Below are 16722 nucleotides of genomic sequence, written 5' to 3' on the forward strand. Positions count from 1 at the left end.
GTCCATTTGTTTTTTTGGGGGGGGGGGGTATGTGAGAAATTTAAAACAGCTGCCATTATCCTATGAAAAACTAGAAGTTCTCTGTTTAAATCAACGTAATTTTTTAAAACTAAATTTATTAAATAGTAATATCCATTAAAAAATTTAATGTGTGACATATATTTGTCATATCATCACATATATATGAGTTTACACATCTATTAAAATTTTAAGAAAAAATTCCCTATACTGCATACAACCTTCTGATTTACCAACTTGGGCACATGTACAAAACTTTTGGAAAAATACTGTCTTAACCTGTAGAGTTTCCCTAAATCGCTGATGTAGGTGTCCCTTGTCCTTTCCACCCATACAAGAAAGGTGTCTTCATCCGATGGATCTTAATAGCCTGGGTGATAGTCTAACCAAAAGTGGGAGTCCGGCTGCTCGCTGCTCGAAAGCCAATGAAGAGGCAAGTTTGGTGGAAAGGAAAGTTTGCTTTATTTTGGATGCCAGCAACTGGGCGGGGGCGGGGGGGTGGTGGGAGGTAGGGCGGACTCCTGTTCAAAGGCCAGCTTCCTACCACTGACAACCAGTGGGCAAGATTTTTTGTAGACGGAGGGAGGGGGCTACGTGCAGAAACAGTCATCTCTCACAGTCATCTTGAAATTGGTCATCGGTGGTCTGCCCAGCACCCTCTTGATTATTTTAGGTACAGTTAGTCTTCAGTTCCAGGGTTGGTTTGTTTCCATTTCTTTGAGGCAAATTCTCGGAGTTGTGACAGCTTATGTCATGGCTACAGTCTGGTCATCATGTAGTTAACTTCTTCCACCTGGTGAGGGTTTCAGTATCGACAAGACAGCTCCCAGGATATGGCTCAGAACATTATCTATAGTCCTTGAGAAGGAACTGAAAGTCCTTGAGTACGCTTAATGACTAAACTATTATTATTTAGTCTTGTTGGACAGTTTTCCTTTGTTTCTGCGTTTGCTCACTTCTCTGATTAAATGTATTCTTCGTCCACAGACAAAAGGCAGACAGAGGACATGTGTGTGTGGAGGGGGGGCGAGGACCATAGAGTCCCGTTCGCTTCAATAGGTCTGACTACCGCACTTGGCATGCAATAATAACCAACACTTACACAGCACTCACCACGTCATAGAGGTGCTCCAAGTGCTTTATACATTAGCTAATATATCCTCACGGCAACCCTCCAAAATTGGTACTATTATTATCCCCACTTTACAGATAAAGTAACCGAGGCACAGGGAATATAAGCAGTTTGCCCAGAGTCACAGATTGAACAAGCAGCTAAGCCCAGATTCAGACCCAGGCAGTATGGTTCCAGAATCCACGTTCTTAACGACTTGGATGTTCTACCTCTCATGGCAGGTGCTCAGTAAGCGTTTGTTGAGTGAATGGTTGCACAAAATCCACTACATGGTTGAGCAGAAAAAAACAAATTTAGGGCCACTGGATGGCATTCAGATTTACAGGACCCCTTATAGCACAGACCACCTCTGTAACGTTAGGACCTGCTGTTTGTTTCATAAATGGATATCAAACAGCCCTGTCCCCCAACCAGCTATTAAAGCAGTACTCTATTTAAAAAGAACTAAATGCAATGTGCTATTTGCTTGGTACTTTGCCTGCAGACAGGCATTAACTCGCCACTAGACAGAAGTGAACCTCCTTTTCCTCACTGCTTTGCAGCCTCCTTGCTAAAACAGTATCAGACGCTCCTGTGAGAGATTGATGTGTATCCTGAATGGGTTAAGAGCTCCAGGCACGATCCTAAGGTGCCCTTAATAACAGCTGATCTCTTTTCTTTTTCTTTTCCCCCTGGAGGCAAACATTAACTCAGCTGGCTCCTAGAATTTATTTGTGCTTAAAATAAATTAACTAGAACCAAAGAGCCTTTCTGAGGTGATGGTACTAGTCTGGAGTGCCCTGAAGACAGTAATCCATTTCAATTCCAATATCTCTGCCTTCTGGGCAACATGATGGGAGCCCACAGTGTTTGCCGTGGTCTCGGGGCAAGCACCGGGCAGGCTCCTGGAGCTGGAAGTCCCTTATACTTTGAGGCTTTGATATAGATTTCTCTGTCTGCTCACCTGTATGTAATTGGGAGGGGCACCAGAGCAAGAAAGAGTAATGTGACCTTTCAGGGCTGTATAAACAATCATGTCCCCTCTGAATTTGTAGGTTGAGTGATGATGCAAATTAGGGCTTTGGCTTATTCTTCAGGGTGAAGTACCCAGACCTTGAGTTACCTTGAGAATATTTCATCATTATTTCTTCACACCCAGTAAAAGCTCTGCCCTGCCCCCCTTCTTAATTAAAGAATCCTTACGTCCTTGTAATAAAATTTCACCCTGTGCTCTCATCTCCTATCCCACACTTCAACTCTGTCTCCTCCCTCCTCAGTGACGGTGAAGAACCAAAGAACATCCCAGCCTGACCAAAAGCCATACAAAATAATTTACTTAGCATCCATTTAATAAGTATTTACCGAGCATCTTCTAGATATTGGGAGAGTCTTAGCAGAGCCCTACTGCTTGCTCCATGCTAAGTCCTGGGAGAGTAGACAAAAAAGGGAAACCTGGATTTCATTTTTGGTCCAGCTCTGTGACCTGTGTAAATTAACCTCTGGGTTGCTTCATCGGCAGGTTTGGGATTACAATGTTTATATTGTGAGTTTTAAAAGAAATACTTTATGTATGATGTGTCACATAGTGTTCCCTTTAATAAAAGCTCAACAGGGACTTGCCTGGTGGTCCAGTGGTTAAGACTCATTGCTCCCAATGCAGGGGGCCCAGGTTCGATCCCTGGTCAGGGAACTAGATCCCGAATGCCACAACTAAGAGCTCAACAAATGCTGGTACTACTCCATGCCCTTTCCCCCCTCCTCCCCAGGAATAGAGGAAACAAAGATAACTACGATACAGCCTTTCTTCTTGAGAGGCTCATAGTTCAGTGGGGAAATAGTTTGTAAAGAGATAAACTCTAATAAAAGGTCTACAGAGGACGAACAACATGCTGTGGGAGCCCAGAGGAGGAAGCAACTGATTTTCTAACAAAATGAAAGCTGGGGAGGATAGCTCAGCTTCTTTATTTTACAGGTGAGAAAACTCATTCCCAGAGAAGTCATGTGACTTGTTCGAGGTCATGTGACTTTTTCAAGGTCATGGTGCATTCGTGGGAGAGCTGAGAGTAAAACTCAGGACTCCAGATCCCCAGCTTGGGGCTTAGGTCACACAGACTATGAGGCAGTCATTGAGACAGGAAAGAATAAAGGTATCTTACTAAACAGAAAAGTGCAAAGCTGGATTTTGAGTAGATGGGTCTAGAAGCTGGAAGAGGGCTCTAGAGTGAGGGAACCAAGGACTCATCTCATGCTGGACAGAGTGCCTACTCTGTAATTGGAAACTTGAGTACAGTTCATGCTTTGATGATCCCCGTGCTCTCTCAGAAAGTAGGTTTATTGTCCCGGAAGCCAGACCTGAGAGTGAATTCTGCAGGACAGTGCATTCTAAGGCAGGGCACCGTAGAGAAAAAGAAGCAGGAGGAGGATGGTGTATGTCCTTGACGTTGGAACCACTGCGAAGGTCCTCAAGAATCTTGGTGTTGAACAGAAACCTGCAACTGAAACTAAACCATATTTAAATCTGGAGCAAAAGCTTCGTTTCTTCTAGACCCAAGTTATGGTTTTGGATTCTGCAGATGTTTAACGAATGTAATTTTAAAAATAAATTGTAAATTAATTAATTAAAATTAAACTTTAAATTGTAATTTTAAGAATTTACAAATTTTTCATGCCTATAGAATTGTCTTCAGAGACCCTGACCCAAGACCTGAAACTTATCGTCCACTCCTCCCTGCCACCCTCACTGGGTGGCCCTAGGAGCTCCCCAAGTCCCTCGGCAGGAGGGGAGGGAGAAGTTGATGTGTGTGTTCATGTTGTTACAAGTGGCTTCAGGATTAGCCTGAGCTATTAAGGACCAGTTTACCTAAATCCTCCCTAGCCCACCAATGTTTCAATTGCATTGCATGTTTTAAACTCTAGAGCAAAATAGGAAAAGCAGCCTAATGACTTGGGTGTTGGAAAATGGAGAAAGAAAGAGAAATAATCACCCACTTCACTCCTCATCTCCTGCCTCTCGTTCCAGTATGAGATCGTATTTACACTTCAGGTGATCTAAGGAGGATGTAGTCCCCATTTTTTATTTTGTAGGGGAAAGAAGATCAGAAGTGATTTGAGCCTCAAAGCAGCAATAAAACGGAGCTGTATTTCCCGGCATCCTAAGTCCCTGGCAGGTGGGTGGCAATCTTAGGGGGTCTCCACTCCCCCTGCCTTCTTCCCCTCTGTCCTCCCCCCCCCCACCAAACAGAGCAGAGGTTCTTGTCAGAATGGGGGACTATTTTCTTTCTAAGATTTCTTTCTTCTTAAGGTCAGGTCAGAGTCTAATTATTATCATTGGCCAATCAATTTATCTTATTTTAAAAGTTGGTGTTTAAGAGCAGAAATAAAGTTATTTTTCTGGCTAGGTTTGATGACCCTTAGAAGATTTTCTCTTATTTTGAGTCTATATTAAGTCAAAATATACTCATTCTCTGAGTTTCGGATACTGTATTAATATGACTTTTGTTTCCTTATTCTAAGGGGGTTGGAAACAAACTAAAACAATTATCCTTTTGGGAAAATGGTCAGTGTTTAAGCCCTCATCTAATTTCCAGTTCCTCATCTCCCAAGGCTCCGTAATTACAGTGAGAACTTTAAGGACTCTCCTGTGTATCTATTTGTTCTTTGGGCTTAAATTGCCTTCCTCAGCAAGAAAGCAAATTGGGCACGACTATCAGCGTTCAGCACCTCTCGGCATCCAACTGCACTTCCAATGGGCCGTCCATGGCTTTTTAAAAATTTATTTATTTTTAACATCTTTACTGGAGTACAATTGCTTTATAATGGTGTGTTAGTTTCTGCTGTATAACAAAGTGAATCAGCTATACATATACACATATCCCCATATCTCCTCCCTCTTGCGTCTCCCTCCCACCCTCCCTATCCACACCAACCATGGCTTTTTCTGTTTTTTTAACTTTTTAATAAGGGAATTTTCAAATACGTATACAAAAGTAGAGAGAATGATGAACCCACATACCCATCGCCCAACTTTAACAGTTATCCTTTTTAAAACCCTCTCTCCTCTCTTCCCAGCATCCCCACTGCTGCCAAGAAAAGTGCGGCCAGGTCCGGGGCTGTTGCCTTTCCAAAGCTCTTAGGACATTCATAGAGCAGAGGTTGTGATACCCAATGTCATCCAATGTGATGGCCCAAAGTGGGAACCTTTCAGCCTTGCCTCCCACTCCCATAAGGCTGGCAGCCTTCGGTGTCTACGCAGATTGTAAGTGAGCCAGAGGAGTTCGCACGCCCCCTAATTTGTCATCACCTTGGAGCAGTCAGAACGGATAGGCCATGTGAGTGCAGTATTTGCATAAGCAGGGTGCCAGGGTGCAGGAGGTGGACGGTGCCATTGAGGACTTTGGCAGCCACCCGCCCTTCCCGGCAGAGCTCTGCGGCTACAGGATAGGGATGAGAATCCTCCCTCAAATTTCCCGCTGGGAGAAGGAAAGCTCGATGGAGAAAAGGTAGAGAAAGTTTGTGTTTTAAAGCTGGCTAATGCTAAATCATGGAGGAGCTCTTTGGGAATCCTTTTTTTTTTTTTTTTTTTTTGTGGTATGCGGGCCTCTCACTGTTGTGGCCTCTCCCGTTGCGGAGCACAGGCTCCAGACGTGCAGGCTCAGCGGCCATGGCTCACGGGCCTAGCCGCTCCGCGGCATGTGGGATCTTCCCGGACCGGGGCACGAACCCGCGTTCCCTGCATCGGCAGGCGGACTCTCAACCACTGCGCCACCAGGGAAGCCCTGGGAATCCTTTTTGATCTACATAAATGACAGAGCTGCCACGTGAGCCATGTAACTAACACCGGTCACAGGGCACCTGCTGGCACTGACACTTCCCTTTAGTTTCTCATTTGCAGCCTTCTCTGCAGTCCCCAGCCCTGTCCCCTCCCAGCAATTCTTCCTTCTGGTCTTGGTGGGTCTTGAGAGGAGCTGGCAGGGTCAAGCAGAACGTGTCTGACTAAGAGCACACAGACTGTCCCGGGGGATGGTTCCTGATGCCCAGCTCTATTGCTGCAAATGAGCAGGAGGTTGTACTTTCCTGAGGCCTGGACGTGGCGCGAGCATCCAAGGGAACATCAAACTACTAGAGGAAAAAGGAGAAAAGGGTGATACCGGCGCATTTTGTTTGCATCAGGCAAGAGGTGAAGGCCTGGAGAAAATGCTGCCCTTTGATTGTGCGGAGAGATACGGACAATCCGTATGGAAATGGCACCAACAAGGCGATGGTTTTTCACGTTGTTTTCTTACTTCAGTTGCTACAAAGGTCAGTGGAACTCAGACGTTTGGCGGTGGCTCCTCTCAGATGAGAGTAAGAGCCCAGGGGAAGGGCGTGGGTTCTGACCTCGTTTTCCTTCGGACTGCCTAAGCCACCACTGGGGGGTTTTAACATCTCAGTTTCTGCATCTGGAAAACAAAGGGGCGGATGGCAATGAGTTGGGTGGTTTTCCACTCTCCTCCCAGTAGGAGCAGAGAGCTCTTTCAAACTTCGCCCTTCCACTCCCCGCTGTGTGTTTTCACTGGTTTCTTTGTTTTTGTCACTTAGTTCCCTCAACGCCACCCTCCTGTAGTAAGATGATCCTGTAGTAAGACGGGTTGTTCCACCCTGTCTCTTCCACCCCGTGGACCTGGTCCTGTGATGAGGTGAAGCAGGTCATTGCCTCACCCGTGTGATTTAGTGGGGGTTGTGTGTGTTGGGAGAAACGAAGACCATGTCTTTCCCCAAATGCCGCATCAGTGCCTAAAATTTTGCCATTGCTTGCTCGTCCCTTCCTCTCCAAGATCGTTTGTTAAAATATCAGGAACCTTGAGAACGATCATATAGGTCTAACCAGTCATTGACTCTTTAAAGTATATACGTCTTTCCTGACAGCAAGTTTCCTGATAGGAGGGTAGGGGGAGACTGGGGCCACGGATGGCTGTTCATCTGGTGGCCTGAGTGCGGACACAGTGACGTGTTCTCACACCCAGTTCTAAAGCTAAATTGCCCTGCTGAGGAAACGGACAGCCCTTTGTCACCCCGAACTGGGCGCAACCAAAGCTCCATGTTTGTGGGAGTGAAATCTGAAGCCAGAGTTGTGGAGCTCAGCTCTTAGCAGCTGTTTTCGGGGCTTGGGATTCAAAGAATGTTAACTTAAATGTACCTTATCAGTAGTTGCTTGATACAAAGGAAAAAAAAAATCCCAGAAAATTTCCTTCAACTATCCCTAAGGTGACTCTTGTCCAATGAAAGCGAGGCCTCCAGAAATCCCAAGCTTATAGGTAATAGGGCCTGCCCTCCCATGGCCGTGTAGTTTATGAGGAGAACATCATTTTAATTTGCATTGCTCTCGTCCCCGCTCTTGTATTCTAATACCCAGTAGCACGATAAGGAGAAAGGAACTAATTTCCAAATATTAACAGAGTTGTTCAAGGGACCTGCATTTTCTGATGCTGCACATCTTTTTCAGAAACCTTGCCTGTGGCTGACAGCCTGCTTGGCACACTCCTGCTGAAGTCCTTTGGTGATGAAGGGCAGGCCTGACAAATGACCAGATTCCAGGTAGGCCAGTGAGGGCAACAGTCTGCGACCTGGGGGAGATTGAGGCCTTAGAAGGGCTTCCACGGATGAATGTATCCAGTCTAGGAGGGAGGGGGGCAGCCAAAGAGAGCCACCTAGGGAAAGCAGATTGAAAGCAGCTTTGAAAAATTCTTTTTTTCTTCTTTATTTAAAAAATCTTTTTAGTTTGCTAATTGAAGTAGAGTTGATTTACAATATTGTGTTAGTTTCAGCAAAATGATTCAGTATTTTCTTTTCAGGTTCTTTTCCGTTATCGGTTATTATAAAATATTGAATAGAGTTCCCTGTGCTATACAGTAACTCCTTGTTGCTTATTTATTTTATGCATAGTAGTGTGTATCTGTTTATCCCATAGTCCTAATTTATCCCTTCACCCTCCCCCTCCTCTTTGGTAACCATGTTTTCTATGTCTGTGAGTCTGTTTCTGTTTTGTAACTAAGTTCATTTGTATCATATCTTAGATTCCACATATAAGTGATATCATATGATATTTGTCTTTGTCTGAGTTACTTCACTTAATATGATAATCTCTAGGTCCATCCATGTTGCTGCAAATGTCATTATTTCATCTTTTTAATGGCTATGTAATATTCCACTGTATATATATGTACCACATCTTCTTTATCCATTCATCTGTCAATGGGCTTGTAGGTTGCTTCCATGTCTTAGCTACTGTAAATAGTGCTGCAATGAACACTGGGGTGCATGTATCTGTTTGCATTAGAGTTTTCATCTTTTTTGGGTATATGTCCAGGAGTGGGATTTCTGGATCATATGGTAGCTCTATTTTCAGTTTTTTAAGGAACCTCCATACTGTTTCCTATAGTGGAAACTATACATTCCCACCAACAGCATAGGAGGGTTCCCTTTGAAGAATTCTGAAATAAGGATATGGAATAATGCTGGTCACCTCCACATCCCCACATAGAAACCCGCTTAATTAAAAAAGCTGGGCTTATTAGGAGATGTTGAGCGCCAGCCTCCTAGGTATTAAGCACTTTTCTGTGTATAATATGATGGAAACTACCACTGATTTCTGAGCAAACCCAGGGTGATAGAATTTTAGCTGAGAGGTCATTATTCAGCCAAGGACTAATTTCTGGCTCCTTCTGGAACCAGGTGTGGCCATATGACAAAGCTCTCATCTGTAGACTGTGAATGGAAGTGATGTGAGCTCCTTCTGGAACCAGGTGTGGCCATATGACAAAGCTCTCATCTATAGACTGTGAATGGAAGTGATGTGAGCTCTTTTCAGACCTGGCCATAGACCTTGTTCATGAGCTCGTGCCTACCACCACCCTCCTTGATCGCTGGGACGGCAATCCCCCAGTAGCCATTGGAGCCATGAGTTGAAGGTGATAGAGCCACCCTCTGTCTGGACCCCTCAAAAGAATGCTTGGAGCACAGCGCTCCCCAACTGCCCGCTCTAGGCTACTAACATGAATAGGAAAAAACTTCTATTATCCTTGGGCCATTGCATTTTGGGGTTCATCCATTGTAGCAATTTAGACCACACTGTCCTAGTCCACTTGGGCTGCTATCACAAAATACTATAGACTGGGTAGCTTATAACAGAAATTTCTTACAGTTCTAGGGACTGGGAATCCATGGTCAAGGTGACAGCAGATTCACTGTCTGGTTCTTAGACTGTTATCTTTTCACTGTGTCCTCATATAGCAGAAAGGGCTAGGGAGCTCTGTGGGGTCTCTTTTATAAGAACACTAATTCCATTCATGAGGATTCTGCCCTTACAACATAAGCACCTCCCAAAGCCCCCACCTCCTAATTCCATCACCTGGGGGGTTAGGCTTTCAACCTATGAGTTTTGAGGGACACAAACATTCAGCCCATTGCACTGCTTAATATATACAACAACTGTGGAAAGTAGGTGATGTCACTGTTTGATAGGTTAAGAATTTGCAACTCTGAGAATTTAAGGGATTTGTTTATTTACCCAAAGTCATGTGGATTTGATTTGAATGTGGAATCATGATTTGGACTGGAGTCTGTCTGGTTTAAACCTGTAGCTCCTCAAAGTTCAGGCCTCCCGAGAAAAAGAGGGAGGAACAGATGGTTTGGTGTCTGATTCAGTTGGGATGTCCACTAACTCAAGCCCACATTCACACCACTCTTCCTGCAGCTCCAGCTGCTGTCCCCCTGAAATTCATGTTGGAAGAATGTGAGAACTGGAAGGGGCCTCAATAATCACCAAGCTCAGTGGTTGTCAAATTTCATTTTGGCAACAGAAACCCTTCTCGTGAAATCTCATTCGGAAGCCCTGTGAGTGGAACAGGTCAAAGCGGAGCTTGTATCTTTGAAGTGGGGGTCTGCTCACCTGTTACCCGCATAGCCCCTGGAGGCTTCCTCAAAGCGGGTCAGAGAACCACTGATTGGGTCCAGCCCTTCATTTCACAGGTAAGGAAACAGCGGAGTACTACGTGTCTTCATCAGGGTAACACAGATGGTAAATGGCGGGGCAGGGACAGAAATCCAGGCTCCTGCTGGTCATATTTAGAAATCTTTCCATTGCACTGGGTGGGCTTCTTCTTTTGAGATATCAGCCCTTGACCCCGATCCAAGATGCCCAGCCTCTTTATTCAGTAAGGACAGAATGGCAGAGAGTCAGAGTTAAGTATTGTATTAGTTTTGTTCCTGTGTCACAAATTACCACTAACTCCATGGCTTAAACAGTACCCATTTATTATCTCAGTGCTCTACAGGCCAGGTGAGCTCAGCTGAGTTCTCTGCTCACAAGGCTGAAGTCAAGGTGTTGTCTGGGTTGGACTGTTGTCTGGAGGCTTTGGGGAATTATCCACTTTGAAGCTCATTTATGTTGTTGTTGGAATTCAGTTCCTTGTGGTTGCACGACTGAAGTCTCTGTCCTCCTGCTGGCTGTTGGCCGTTGGTCACTCTCAGCTTCTGGAGGCCACTCTCTTCAGGTCATTCCCTGTGGCTCCCTCCGTCTTAGCAACAAAGAACCTCCCTCACATCAAATCCCTCTTACATGTCACTTCTCTCTCACTTCCCCTTCTGCCACCAGCCAGAGGAAGCTTTCTGCTTTAAACTGCTCATGTGATTAAGTTCCGTCCATTTGGATAACCTCCCTGTCTCAGAGTCACCTGATGAGTAGCCTTAAGTACATCCGCTAATCCCTTTTGACGTGCACAGTAGCATCATCTCGGGAGTGACACCAAGGGGTGAAGGTCATGGGCCATCTTAGAAATCTGCTTCCCATGCTAACTCTGTAGCTCACATTACCTTCCTTCGGGGCCTCAACTGTAACACGATTTACCTCTGTGACCTCCTAACAACATTTTGCCAAATTCTCTTTCCTCTCCTGGGGAGAGAAAACAGCCTAGTTATGTTGGTTTTTCTTTAACATGGTCTGTAGGGCCAGGGCAGGTAGTAAGATCTGCAGAGTGTGTTCCCAGCATGGGCAGCTCTGACAGGGTGAGCTCAGCACCTGTATTTCTGGCTACATGCAGGAAGGCGGGTGGCAAGCCTGGGATCTTGGGAACATCAGAAGGGGATAGGGCCTCCCATCCTCTGGTGCTTGTCATAGAATGATGCGCACCACGATCTCCTCCCTTTATAGATTATTCCAGAGGGGAGACAGGATTTAACCAAAGTTTGTAGGACTAGCCAGAGCTCCTAGTTCAATGTTGTTTCTGCTGCTCTAGGTCAATACCAGGGTCAGCTGTTTTCTTTGCCAGTTCTTTGCTCTGGCCTCTAGGGGATCTCTATGAAAAGCCTTGCATAGTGTCTTCAGTTTGTTTCCTGCCCTCTAGTCTAGCAGGTAGGATTGCTGGTCGCCTTATCCAGGCCCAAGAAGCATGGGAAATTGCATATTCCAAGTATCATGCTGGCCGATTCTTTTTTTTTTTTTTAATTTATTTATTAATTTAGGCTGCTCCAGGTCTTAGCTGCCATGTGCTGGATCTTCGTTGCGGCATGCCTGATCCTTTAGTTGTGGTAAGCGGACTTCCTAGTTGTGGCATGCATGTGGGATCTAGTTCCCTGACCAGGGATCAAACCCGGTCCCCCTGCATTGGGAGCGTGGAGTCTTACCCACTGGACCACCAGGGAGGTCCCATGCTGGCCGATTCTGACAGAGCATTCCAGAGAAACTACCTGCCGTCAGTTGCAGAAGAAAACTGAGGTGAGAAAGACAGGCGGGGCTGGAAAAGAAGATGCCAAGGGCAGGAGGTGGTATGCTTAAGCTCCTGGGTTTCTAGTTTTTCTGTGGCAATGGGTTTGCAACATGACTTTGGAGGACTAGCCCAAGGTCTGGGTGTGATACTGGAGGCTCCAAGGCTTGTGTCAGGGGCGTCAGGGGAGGGATGGTTGCAGGAACTGAAAAGTCTGGTGGGTATGAGATAGGATAGTTCATGCTTTAAGGAACATCTACATTTGTGTTCTTTATTTTTTCAGAAGTGAGGATTAAAAGAATAAAGGATAGAGGAAATGAAGGGAAGAAAAGAGCCATCAGAGGTGATGATATTGAAGTCTGATGCTGACCCAATTCTGATGCTGACCCAGAGAAAATTTCACCTGCTTGCATTTCCACTGACCAACTAAATAAAGGGCTGGTTAAGAAGCTTTGAGGGACTTCCCTGGTGGCGCAGTGGTTAAGACTCTTCACTCCCAGTGCAGGGGGCCCGGGTTCGATCCCTGGTCAGGGAAATAGATCCTGCATGCCGCCACGAAGAGTTTGCATGCCACAACTAAGGAGTTCACGTGCCACAACTAAGGAGCCCGTGAGCTGCAACTAAAAAAAAGGAGCCTGCCTGCCACAACTAAGGAACCCACGTGCCACAACTAAGGAGCTGGCCTGCCACAACTAAGACCCGATGCAACCAAATAAAAAAATAGATAAATAAATAAATATTTTTTTTAAAAAAGAAGAAGCTTTGAGACTACTTCTCTTCCAATCACCACTGGAAAATACACATGAGTCTCCCTCCCATTAGAGACACATGCTACCAGGGATATCCAAGTTCTGCTGGGGAGGAATTTGGCTCTAAAAAGTCAGATCTTTTTAGAGCTGGTCCCATAAACCACAGGCACAGGCCCCACGCAGAGCCTTCCTCTGGGCCTTTTAGATTGTGTCAGGTCCTAGGGTTGGCAACACCATCACCTCCACCAAATGACTCTGCAAGTTTCAAATCTCCGAAAACAAAGGTCTTGGGAGGAAAAAAGTGGCAGAGAGATGGAAACGGACCAGGACCCAAGGGCAGATGCTGGAGGAGGTGCTGCAATAGCATCCTTTGTGAATCCTGTCCAGGTTCTCTGAATACGCCCTTGAGTTGGGGTTGTGGGTGCAGTGGAATAAAGACAATTCATAGTTATTGTCTTGGGAGAGGGCAAGGACCTCTCCCAATAAGGACCCTCTTATTGCAACAAAGTCTCCAGACTCCTGGCTGGAAGCTGTCCTAGGCCCACGTCTTTCCCTTTGCAATCCAAGGTCCTTCCACCAGGCTGGGCTTCTGGAGAGCATCATCTAGACCCGGGCACCCCAGGCCAGGACAGTGGAGGGGCGGGCTCTGGTGCTGTTGAGGACCTTCACTGCTGGCTTCAGTCATCTCTCCCAGCTCTGCTCTTCCCTTTGAAGGGATGCAGTTGACAAGCGGGTCTATTAGAGCCTTAACTGAATCGTCAGCACACCAGCCATTAGCGGCTGCTGATGAGGGAATCCAGAGGATTACAGCATCAATTATCAAGTTTGACTTCTGAACGCGGCTCTGCCAACAGTGGGCTCTCATGAGAGTCTTTAGAAAATGTGATGGAGACAGGGAGGAGAGGCATGTGCCCATGGTGTGGCTATGCCCAGGACAGGCTCTTACGGGGCCTGCTCTATGTGGCTACAGGTCCCGGGGCAGCCAGTGCATCGGAGACAGAAGAGCATCCCACTCACAGGCCTGCATGCCTCTCTCCCAGACCTTTACAGCTTCCTGAAAATGCATATGCTTCTTTGCCTCCCACAGCTGTTTCCTCCGTAAGTCTTGCCATCTCATCCGTGGTCTTCCTTAATGCCTTCAGTCAAAATCATTCCCAAGTTTCCCGTCATCCACATCCATCCTAAGAGTCACCGAGTCCTTGGAATGCCAACTTGTTAATATCTCTCTGGACTCCTCTTCCTTTCCTTCTCCTACTACTTTAGTTCAAGCCCTCATCATCACCATGGAAATGGTCACGTAGGGAAATTGGTCTCTCCATCTCCAGTTCATCTCCTCACCTATGTCCAAATCATTCTCTTTCTAAAAAGCAAATTTGATTGTCACTTCTCAAAACCCTTCAGGGATCCTTATAGCTTACAGGAGAAAGCATGATTTTTCAGTAGAGCATTATAGGATAGGACCTCCATGATCTTGGATCCTTGCATCTCACCCTCATAGTCCCTCATTCTCTGCTTTTCAAATCTAGCTGGAGCCACAGCGCACTGCCTGCCCTTCCCTAAAGTACCAGAATGTTGGGGTCATCATCTTACTTTGCACATGCAGATGTGTCTACCTGGAGTGCCTTCCCCCACTGGATCACATGGGAAACTTGTACCTGTCTATTAAGTCTCATGTAAGAATTCTTCCTAATTCACCCCTTCTTTCCCGGGAGCCCTGTACATAGTTTTCTCCTAGCACCTAATCACACTACAATTATAATTATTTATTTGTCTCCCCTACTGGACTTTGAGATCATTAAGGACATCAGCTTCAGTATTTATTTCTGGAAGCCTCGGGTCGAGCACACATGTCTAGCGCATCAAAGACATTCAGTATGCTACCATTACTACAGTGTGTGCTTGACCAATGGATTAGAATACTGACGATGTTTCTTCCAGTTCCTTTCATGGATCTGTATTGATGTGCATTTTATTATTCTATGTGGGATTGTTAGTTGTTCACAGTCTAATTCTTTCAAACCCAAAGAGAAATGTTTTAGCTGTCAGAAATACCCACCCTCTACCCCAAGAGCTCAGCACATGACCTTGGGATCCTTGAATATTTATGGAATTGAACTAAAATCTGCAAGTGTTAATTGAGCCTCTTGTTCTACTGAGGCCCTAGAAGGAGGTGCTTGGGGAAAATGTCAGACTGTAATAACCTATATGGGAAGAGAATCTGGAAAAAAAAAGGATATATGTCTATGTGTAACTGAATCACTTTGCTGTACACCTGCAAGTAACACAACATTGTAAATCAACTATACTCTATTATAAAATAAAAATTAAATAAAAAAAATTTTTAAAAGCCTAGGGGGTGGGGCAGGGATAAATTAGGAGTTGGGGATTAACAGATACACACTACTGTATATAAAATAGATAAACAACAAGGACCTACTATATTACAAGTTATATTTAATAGCTTGTAGTAACCTATAATGGAAAAGAATCTGAAAAAGTATATATATATATGTATATATATATATGCACATGTATAAGTAACTGAATAACTTTGCTATACACCTGAAACTATATACACCTGAAACTAACACAACATTGTAAATCAACTATTCTTCACTAAAAAAGCAAAACAAAACAAAACAGAACCCCACAGCTGTCACAACAGCCTCAGATGGTGTGTAGCCCTGTGCCCAGCCTACGTATGAGAAAACCGAATCCCATGGAAAATAGGAAGGGCTCATACCACACTGCCTGCTGCCAGGGCTCCAGACTCCCACCTGCAGTGACTACCGCGCGGTAGCCATATGTGGTTAATGCAAATCAATCACTCCAACTGGGAGGGAAGCTCTTCCCGCTTCCTCCCATCCCCTCCATCTGCTAATGCTTTGCAATCCGGGGGATTGTCCGCACATCAAAGCCTGTCAGATTGGACGAAATGAGATAACAACGCAGAGATTAAACTCTTGCCCGAAGGGGTAGCCTTTGTGCAGCCCAGAAGTCGCTTTGTTTGGGGACTTTTAAAATTGAATCACACAGTCTCAAAATGAGGACAGTTAAGCCCCATAAGAGAAGAGAATTGTTCAGGGTAGTCTTCCCGGTACCTAAAGAGATACCTTGCACACAGTAGGCACTTAATAAATATTTAAGAAAAATACTGCAAATGGTAGAAACAGGAGCATTTCAGCAGTGTTTAGAAGGCCATGCCCATTCTTATTCTTACACTTATACCAGGAACACCTATGAGATGCTGAGCTGTTTTGCATACACTCAGCCCTGTTCTTGTCTCTTTCCTCCATCAGCCCAGAGGGGAAATTCATAGCACAGCCTGCGTGTCCTGCAGCGCGGGAGGCTGTGGGCTGTCCACTTCCTGCAGCAGCCTCTTCACCCTTAGTTCACTAAAAGGCAACATTTCAAAACAGGCATGGGACTAAGGTGAGCTGAAAGAGGCAGAAATTAATTGTCTCACTCATCTTATTACAGGCCTTGCTCTAAAGAAACTCATTCTGTCAGCTTTAAGTAAATGGGAGTCTAATTGCCTGTAAAAATACATGTGTGAACTTTCTCCTAAAATGTATTACATTAAATCATATATTTTGACCTCACCCTGGGTGAGTTTATCCAATTCTTTCCTGAAATGGATGAAACAATGTCCATATATTGATATTTAAATCATGCCCTGTGGATCCCAATCTCTTTTTAAGTGAAATTTTGGCTGAGATAATCACAGATGTGAATGCAGTTTTATGAAATAATACGGAGAGACCCCCTATGTCCTTTACCCAGTTTTCCCCAATGGTTAACGTTTTGCAAAACTATAGGACAATATTGCAACCAGAATATTGAAGTTGGTAAAATCCACAGATTTTGCTCAGATCTTCCTCATTTTACTTTTACTCACTTTGGCATGTGTATTTAGTTCTCCACAATTTGATCCCATGTATAAGTTGTGTATCTACCACCATAATGGGATGGTGAGCTATACCATCACCGCAGGGATTTCTCATGCTCCCTTAATAACCACAGCCTACACCCTCCCCACACCCCCCTCCCCATTACATTTGCACGTTACATGACTCTCCATGGTCTTTCCCAATTTGATGGCTAT

General features: G+C 45.1%; 1 long non-coding RNA gene across 1 annotated transcript; it reads left to right on the forward strand.

Moving 5' to 3' along the window:
* Window positions 1-6846: 6846 nt before the first annotated feature.
* On the forward strand, window positions 6847-14897 carry LOC125960577 (uncharacterized). Its single transcript, XR_007470383.1, has 4 exons — window positions 6847-7702; window positions 9967-10135; window positions 11627-11692; window positions 12152-14897. It is a non-coding gene; the product is annotated as an uncharacterized LOC125960577 (long non-coding RNA).
* Window positions 14898-16722: the final 1825 nt, after the last annotated feature.

This window comes from Orcinus orca, chromosome 11 (genome assembly GCF_937001465.1).
Source record: "Orcinus orca chromosome 11, mOrcOrc1.1, whole genome shotgun sequence".
NCBI lineage: Eukaryota > Metazoa > Chordata > Mammalia > Artiodactyla > Delphinidae > Orcinus > Orcinus orca.